The sequence below is a fragment of the Habropoda laboriosa genome, unplaced genomic scaffold (genome assembly GCF_001263275.1).
Source record: "Habropoda laboriosa isolate 0110345459 unplaced genomic scaffold, ASM126327v1 scaffold38, whole genome shotgun sequence".
Lineage (NCBI taxonomy): Eukaryota > Metazoa > Arthropoda > Insecta > Hymenoptera > Apidae > Habropoda > Habropoda laboriosa.
Window position 1 is genome coordinate 891,234 of NW_017100163.1, and position 9,729 is coordinate 900,962.

At 36.0% G+C, this 9,729-nt stretch overlaps 1 protein-coding gene across 1 annotated transcript in view; it reads left to right on the top strand.

Moving 5' to 3' along the window:
- Positions 1–7,214: 7,214 nt before the first annotated feature.
- The window catches only part of LOC108578525, a 33,942-nt gene continuing 31,427 nt past the window's right edge, over positions 7,215–9,729 (top strand). Inside the window, 1 exon segment of the mRNA XM_017941879.1 lies at positions 7,215–7,301. The gene's annotated coding sequence lies outside the window, so the exon portion shown is untranslated.

Here is a 9,729-nt window from a genome sequence, read left to right on the forward strand (position 1 = left end):
TGGATTGTTTTTTATGGGGTCACATTAAAGGACCTGTGTATGCCAAAGAGCGTACAAACCGTGAATAATTACAAGAGAGAATTACGCAAGCATTTGAGCAAGTACGGACTCTAAATTCATTGGCATCAATTCATGCTTCCGTGATTCGATGAGCAACAATTTGTTTACAGCAAGACGGAGTTTCAGGAAAATCAGTTTCCCGTCGACCGTGCCCCGTCTCCTTGTGAGAGTTGGAAAGATTTTAGCCTGCGCGTGTCCTGAGATTCTTTAAGTAATAATCGTCTAGCTGAATTATTCGTAGTTTCAATATCCTTTTTTACCGATGTTATTTGAAGATCTTTCCTTAGTGTGCTATTGGTCATGAACTACGTATAGTGCGTTTATTGTTAGTCGAAAAATTTTCAGAAATTAAACAAGTAAATTTCGCGATGGATCTTGAGCAACAATTGATTATAGTACAACATTATTGTGTACAAACTATATCGTTACTGTCTTCTAAATCGTAACTTTCGTAATCGTCCTTCTTCAACTACCGTGTACCAGTGACCAGTGTATACTACTAGCGTGCCAACAGGAAATCTGTCTCTATTGTGCAACTTAGAATACCTACTGCAGTTTACCTCTCGATGAGATCAGCAGAACTTATCGATCCTGATTTAATTTCACTGTAATTTGAGGTTAACGTCCTTTTCATGAAGTAAGAAGTACGTTCCCAACGTATAACGTGTTCGTGGCTACCAACAGATGTATAAAAGGTAACGATACAGGCACTGTTCTATTCATAGTGCATCACTGATACATATTTTAATGAACAATACTATTACGATATACATAAATGGCCAAAAAGGTGTCATCTAGCTTTGTAACAGAAAATATACAATTAAATTGCAAAATGTTCAAGCACAGTGACCAGTATTATGCAATACTGGACGTAGAGTGAAATTTGATAAAAATTTTTAGAATTATAGGGTAATAAATCTTCTGTACATAAACTTCGAAGTGAAATTGGTAAGGCATTTTTCAAGTGGCGTGTGACGGTTGAAACGCGTCATGGGGGTCTATCAACATCACGCAGGCCAGTCTGGCCGTGGCCGAATTGAAAATAAATACGCCTCATCCCGATCTGTATCGCTGGGTCGACCAGTACAGACAACGAAAATAGAGTTGCATTTAGAGCACCCGGTATATACGTGCTAGGAGGTCGTTAGAGAATGACCGAAGAGTGCCAAATCTGAAAGATCACCTTTCTTCCGTCCTTCTTACGTGTTAGCGTCCTATGTTATAATGTCTAATATGTTTTAATGTCCCTCACGTTTTAATAAAGATGATTCACTTAGGATGATGGTTGAGAGAAAATTTTAGTTCTAATAATTATAGCGATACAATTTGATAATTGTGCTGGTGATGATGGACTCTAATTAGAAGAATGGCTGTTCAGTGATAAACCAGTTAAAGAAAATTTTGCACCGTGGGATGTTCGGCATTCGAAAATTCATATTCAAAAATTAAAAATTATCTAGTTTATCAAAAATTTCACAACGAAATGTATGAAATTATGAAATAATACTTTCACCCGTAACGTTCAGTTTATTTCCCAAATTTCCCAGAAACGTAAAATTCTAACGTGTCTTCTAAGATTAGAGAGCTTTATATGTATAGAATTTACAATACATCGAGACGAGTCGTAAGAACAGTTGGTATTACAACTATATAGCTTCCTATTTTCACCGGTGAAGACGGTTTCACTGTTCCAGTGGCGTCATCGCATCCATCATGTCGTCGTATTTTCGCGCCCAGTGACGTACAATTTAAAGATCACCTGACGTCACTAGAGCGTATTTAAGCAAATGTGTTTGCACTGGTATCGAGGATAAATCCATTAGTCAGCTTCTAGCCATGGTCTCGATTCGATAAATCCTTAATGATAGCTTGCCATTAATTTCAAGCAGGATTAAGGAGATTTACCTTGAGAAATACATGCAAAATGGAAAACAAGACGAAACGACTGTAACTGATTGCTGTACTTTGTTATTATCAAGTTAGGCACCTTGATTCAATGTACACATTTTGCAAGAATTTCGATAAAAATACAAGAAGAAATACTTTTAGAAATAACTGCAACTTTCTAAATTATGTTTTATAATATCAATGAATTTGAATTTCATTATAGTCAGATATTTTGACTTTGAAACATTATTACAATATAATGATAAATTTTCGTCAAGAAGAATGCTTTTGAAACTCTGCACTTAAGGATACGCTTGAATTTCAGTAAACGATAGGTAAATCAGCCATTGTCAAACATGACAATAGTACTTTGTGCCATCTCTCTGGCAAGGTAAACAAGCATTTTAAATCGTATAACATTCCAAGAAACAAAAAGGAAAAGAAACAAAAGGGTACTATAAATGCAGGAATAAACGACCTATAAATGTGGATAAACGTTTTCGTTGGTAAAAAAGTAGCATTTTGAAAAAAAAGTCTTATCAACGTCTGCTTTGCCATTTATACACATACTTTACAACACTAAAATTTGTCAATTCACAATGAAAATTTTCCTATAAATTTTAAAAATTCTTTTACACTGTTACCATGTACAGGATGTTCTTTAAAAGTCCATCATTTACTATATCATTTGCACACGTAATTTACAACCTTAAAATTTGTCGATTCTTAATACAAATTTTCGAAATTCTTTTACACTATTACTATGTGTAGGGTGTTTCTTAAAAACTCTAACACCTACTTCACTACTGCTAATCTGAAGTGCCAAAATTATTCCAAAAATTCAGAGTACAAATTTGGAAATCAACACAGTCAAAATATGTCCGATAATGTTCAATTAACAAGCGATACTCTGTTAACTCTGCGATGTATAAAATTCATTGCGAAACATTGGAAGGAAACCGAGTGAAACAGGTCATCCGCGGGCTCTTTTCATTTTTATCCAAGGAAAGAAACAAAACATATGAAAATCACGTTCTAACGTAACGTGAACGATATGTTTCGTGTGGCCCCGCACGAACAATGACATTTTCACGACGAATACAAGGCACGTGCGTGCAGCCTTGGAGAAGGCCTCCCTTCAAGGACCCCAGCATCAAACACTGCCAATGTCATTTTGGCTTGTTGCTTGTCAACATTTAGCTACGAATGTTTGATATACCCGTTTAACACCTCGAGGGGGAAAAAAGAACAGCTAAATGTTCGCCAGTTCTTGAAATAAGAAACTTGCTAACCGGTGAAAATGGATCAAAGCTGCTAAATCGATCGATTTTGACATTTCTACGGACACTTCGAGGAAAGAACATTCATCATACTCTCCTTTGATGATTATTTTCATCGTTGTTTTCTGAGAAATGTGAAATGGTCAAATAAGAATGGCCAAGTGAAACTGGTTTTTAAATGGTACTCTGTCGCAGTGTTGCGCAAAAGATATATCTGATAACGAATAAATTGAATTTATTTAACTGTTAACTTTGGAAATTGAATTTATTTAATAACTTAACTTTTGTCCAACATGAAAGTAATAGAATTTTTAAAAAACCAGAACTTAGACACCGATAAATTCTTGAAACTGTTAAGGGAGCTGATAACGTCTCAATGGCTAAGAAAAGCTGAAGTGCAAAAAGACGAATGCAAAGTTTTTCTCTAAAATAAATCAAAAGTAATTATTTCGAATGAAAAAATAACGAATAAATAAGTAACGAATAACGATATTTTCGTTATCCGAATAGCGTCAACACTGTTCTACGGTGCCATTTTTGTATCAGCTGCGTGTGACTATGATTAAGATGAAGCAATTGCTAAATTCCTTCACATTGACGCCGCGTTGGTGATTCATTGTAAATATATAGAATACTGAAGTGGTAAACGGAACAACGTTTTTCCTAATATGGTAATGAAGTATTAATGGTTTGTGCGTATGATCGAAGTGGAAACGAACATCGTTCAATTATTATAGATAATGACTCACGATCAAATGTTCAGACGACTATTTACGATCGAATCAGCGTCTTGTGATCGATACGCATAGACGCATCGTTGTTTTGTTTAGAACACTAATGCATGCTCTATACTATTCATGGAAATGTTTACTGAAGTATATTTTTGTCCCTTCTTTAAAAACATAACTGCGAATTATCCTTTTTTTAACGAATAACAACGACGTTTAATGAAATCATCACATTTAGTAACATTTAATGAAATACCAATATTCAGTAATGCTTAATGTGAAAGAGTAGGAGAATTTCAGACAAATTACTTAAAATATAATTTATGAAATTATTCAGGATTTGAAATAGAATTTGCACCACGCTATTGCACAAATGCAGCGATATATTGAAAGAAATATTGCTTAACGCAAGAAAATGGAAATTATGAATTTCCACGCGTTGTCCTGTAGCCTTCATAAAAGTGGACTATTGGAAGTTATTTAAAATTACCACGAATCAAGTACAGTAGCACCAACGAATATTAATAGCCGACTCGACATCCACATGCGTTTCCTGATTCTCTTTCTCTATAGTTGAGACGTATTAATCTCGAAACATTTTACGTTCACCGCTACCAAAACTCCAAAGCATTGCAAAGAGATAAGTGACAGAAACAAACTACTTCCGGAATGAAAGCGTATTCTTGAACCGTCAATACTTCACCGTCTCAATTGTGCGCAAATCGCGTTCAGTGTTTCCCTTGTAAATACCTGTCGCTCATTTGTCATGGAGGAATATTTCGTAAGCAGAGAAACAGAAACGAGTTGTTATTGATTTCTATATTGACACTTAAGAAACAGTGGTAGCGAATAGTTGGAATTTACTGAAGCAACTGTCTGCATCCGCTATTTTGGTATTTAAAAGGCAATAGTACCAGAAAATATGAAAAACTGTTAAACAGAAAGATATCAAATATTTGATGTTTGAAATAATTTATACAGTACATAGTACTAATATTAAAATTCTTATTAATTCTCCTCTGAATTTGAATTTAACATCGAGAGTATTAATCCTTTCAACTCTGAGCATTTTTCCTTAATTTTCATTTGAGAGTTGATGAATCAAAGAAAAAAATTCCATTGAATTTAGCAACTTAAAATTTTTATATACACTACCGGCCAAAAATTTGGAATCACTTGTCAATTTACACCAATATTGAATCTGTTGCTAATATTTTATAGATTTGAAATGATGTAGAGACCAATAGCAATTTACCCCACTTCGATTAATATAATTTATAAAAAATTCGTTAAAAACTTCTTAAAATTGCTTAGGAAACTTTTCTGGATTTTTCTGGAAACTTTTGTGTAACTTGCAATGCACAGTGATTCCAAACATTTGGCCGGTAGTGTGTAGGTTAATTTAAAATTTAAATAGTCAAAAATGTGAGTGTGCGATGATGTTCAGTCAGACACCTAACGGTTAATAATAATTTACTTTATTCGGGTTAATTTTTATGCTGGAAAAGCTAACTGAAAATTGTGAGATCTTTTCTTGAAAATTCTTACGTTTTCTTAAATGCAAAATGACTCTGAACTTTTGGTTCACAGTACCTATACATATATGATTCAGTGTTAGTTCAATAAGAAATAATAAAAATTTGTGTAAGCCATAAAAATAGCTCCTAGAACTAACAGTTAAAGTGTCCCTTCGTATTCGAACATCCTTAACCTGTTATCTTGGTGCATTTTTCAATCAGAAATTATATACAGAAATATTACGTATTTACTTTCATTTAGTTCTTGTAACTATGAGTACAATATATTTTATTTGTCTCTTTACCATACACAAAATTCAGAGAAGACAGTGAGAGGCACGAAACATTTATTGTACGCCTCTCTAATACAATACCTGATCTTAAGAAGTAACTACAATCTTAAAACTGCAACTGTATAGAAAAGAAAGTATGTACTAAAGAAGAAACAGAGTGAAGTGGAAAATTCATTTTGTGCAACGTGAAATTTTATGAAATTCATGAATGTTCACAAAAAACTTAAAAAAATTTTATAGTTTTGATAGTCTCCGCAAAACTTTCTGCAAGTTCCTAGTTTTAAAATTAGAAATTAACTTTTTTGAACATTTGATATCTTTCAGCATTCTGACTGTCTTCCATTAATAAAATTATTAAATTTATAGTCTGGGAACTTTTCTTACATCCTGTAGTAATAACTATGTGTTATTATTATTAACGTCATCGTTACTTACACTAAACTTTATATCGTTGTTACTGTCATTATTGCTAATAATTCGATTATTCATTTGTTGGACCTTCATCGTTGTAATACAGAATGCCACGTGGAAACTGAAGTTATGAACTTGTTTATATGACACGAGATATCTCGCCCAAAGCGTCCAACAACACTTGTAAGTCACAAATATTAAATAGCAGAAGCGACAAATATCTCATCCACAGAATAAAATAGATGAAAATCAGTTCGCAAGATATCTCGTTCATAGATGCGAAAGGGTTCATTCTGAATTTTCAAACACTACACAGTGCAAAATGATCAAAATCTAAATATAATAATAACACAATTATGAAATTCTGTTGCTATAATTACTAGAACCTTATTTCCTAGCGAGATTTTCTCTTAACCACCATCCTAAGCGAATCACCTTTAAAACGTAAGGAATCCCTGAAAAAATAAATCGTCGAATTCCACATAACATCATACCGATGACGGGAAAACTCGAGGTTAAATAACATAAGTCACAAAGCGAAAAAAGAAACGAGAGGAAAAAGGGAAAGGAAAACAGAAAAGCGTGGGCGCGCCAACGAGCAACAACAAGGTAAGGTAGAAACAAGTGGACGAGAACCACGATGGTCGGGCGAAGAAGACGAAGAGGAAGCTTGCACGGCCAATCGACCAATCGCTGCTCGTTGGCGGGGGTTGTGCCATAAATGTCGCGTGGCGAGTCGCGGAAACTCGCCGACAGGTCGGCGCCACCGTACCGACGTTCGGTATACTAGTCCACATTTTTGGCAGCAGCCGCCCAGTCTAAGGTCCAATCCCCGAACCGAACGGTCGTCCGAAATACTTAGGTAAAAAAGGGCTGATATCCAATCGTCGACCACCGGTCCCAAAAAGAAATTCGAGTTCTGTTTTTTCTTCACTTCTGACAATTTTTCTCTTTTCTTTTTTTCTTTTTTCTTTTCCTCTTTCGTTTATTCCACCACTTCTGTACTGCTTATCGAGAAAAAAGTTTTGGTCGAAAGAAAGAGACGACCGTGTCGCGCGACGATTTACCCGATCGACAAAAAAGAGATCTTCAACGTAAAAGGGTGGGAAAAGGAAACGGCAAACCGTGAGTGCTTGACTCGAAGACGAGACCAGAAGGAAGATCGAGAGGATCCTGCTCACGTTCGAATTATCATTTTGTTCACCGTGTGTGTTTTCGCCAGTGAAAAAGAGGGGAAAAGAACGCCTGTCTGGACGTGGCCCTACAGTCTGCGCTTGCCCTCTGCGTGTATTTAGTAGGAATTCGCTCTTCCATTAACCTAGACAAGACTGTTTTCGCACGCACGCGCGAACATTTTGCGGTTGTACATACACCATGTATTTTTAGGACTAATTGATGTTACTAACCACATGAGAGAATGAACTAATTGCACTGTGGACATGCTGACCTCCACGGTGATGGCCATTCAGATGAAAACGATCGTAGTACTATTTTGTTATATTAATTGGTTACTGATAAGAAAAATGAATAAATTTTGAAATGATAATTGAGCATGACATATTTTGTAGAAAATGATCGTTGCAGTCTATGATAATATAAAACAACCCCAAATATCCCAATGTTTGCGTGTTGGTAATATATGCATGCCAGTATTACCAATTACACGTAATAATTACCTCTGCTGTATCATAACACCGTGCATTTACGTCTGTGGCATGATTCGATGATATAAAATATAGAATAATCGTTGATTATCCGTTGAAGTACCGAAAGAAAGAAATTATTAAAAAATATGTTAATATAACAAATTGAAAAAAAAAAAAGAAACAGTGATGTATACAGTATGTAACAAATTAATTTAATGCGGTGGAATGGAAGATAATGGAAAAGAAAAGCATGATACCATCATAAGTTGGCAATTCATTCCGATTAACGTTAAGTATTTAAAATATTTAAAATTAAAAAGAAAAATTTGTAGATCTTGCGGAAACATTCGAAGAGTGACGACGTAATATCAGCTGATCGCTTAATTAAAAAAGAAAAGATGTTTTTGCAATCTGAGTCAAGGAGCATTTGTTACACACTGTATAATAACTGATGCATTATTATCGATTGATACTGAATCGTGAAGTAGATAGGAATCTGTGAGTCAGTGAGTTGAAACGATCGATCGATCGATCGATCAGCGTGACGGTCGAGACACCGTCGTCCCGAATCGAAGTTCTAATTTCGTGAAAGCACGTTTGCAATAGTTGGCGCGACTCGCGTCTCGGTTTCGCATACCAATTCGAGGCAGATCGTCGGTTGCTGCCGCGTGCTTCTCGAAACTATAGCACCACGTACCGCGTGTGTATGTGTACGTGTGCGTGCGTGTGTGTGTGTGCGCGGCTGCCAATCACAACCGGGCTTGATTGTTTATAATAATTGGCAGCGATTTGTTTGGCAGTTATGTAATGCGTCGCGGCGTGCCTGTCGGGATAAAAATATCCCCGGGATGCCGCCAAGTCCGACGTGTCTGTTATAGCCGCTCCCTTTCTGCCGTTAAAACGCGAAACACTTTTTGCCAGCGAATATGGCGCCATCTTGGCTGATCCACTTTCCTCGTGGACGGAAGTAACGGCATTAGGGGAAATATAGAAAATTCTCATGGGTCGTTCTCGAAAAGAATAATTTGGTGATTAGGTTGATTTGGAAATTGGTGATATGGTTATCCGGCGAACGGAAGTATTAAAAGATCGTTTAAAGAGAATAATTGGGTAGGTAACTCGTTGCTTTGGAAATTGGTTCATCTTTCGGCGAAAATGTTATAGTTTTCTGGTGAACGGAAGTAACGATACTAGGAGAAGTATGTGAAACGTGTTTAGAGAGAATAATTGGATAATCGGGAGATTTGGAGGTTGGTTAATAGGGGAATAAGTAGTAAGATAAAATAACACGCGAGGAAAATTATTAAGAATTCTGATAGACGTTTAAGGAGACTATTTAGCTACTTGGATGCTTCAAAAATCGGTTAATAGGGGATAGCTTGCCATTTCTTCGCGAAGAAAAGTAAAGACACTTCTGATAGACGTTTAGAGAAACTAATTGGCTACTTGGATATTCCAAAAATCGTTTAATTTCCAGTTTACTCACGAACAAAAGTAAATTAAAAATTCTAGCAGACATTTAGAGCGAATAATTGAGGTACTAGGCGTTCTGGAAATGGTTTACAGATGAAAGGTTACGGTTAATGGAGAGTCTTGGGGTGTTAAGGTTGAGAGAGGGAATCGCGAGTAATGCAGATGGATTGTTGGAGATTTTTGGTTAGGACGATGTAATGTGTATAAAATTACAAGCAGCTAAAGTGACACGCTCCAGATTGCTCATTCTCTTAATATCATAGAGTACGTCACAAGTGCCAAGAGGCGCCTCGCGCCGCTTGACAAGCTAAACTACGCGTCTGACCGAATTAAGACCTCACTACTTTCGGCCACATCCGGCTAAATATAACGCCGCAAAAAGGCTACTTTCTAGCCGTGGTAAAACTTCGATTTCACACCAAAACAATTATAGC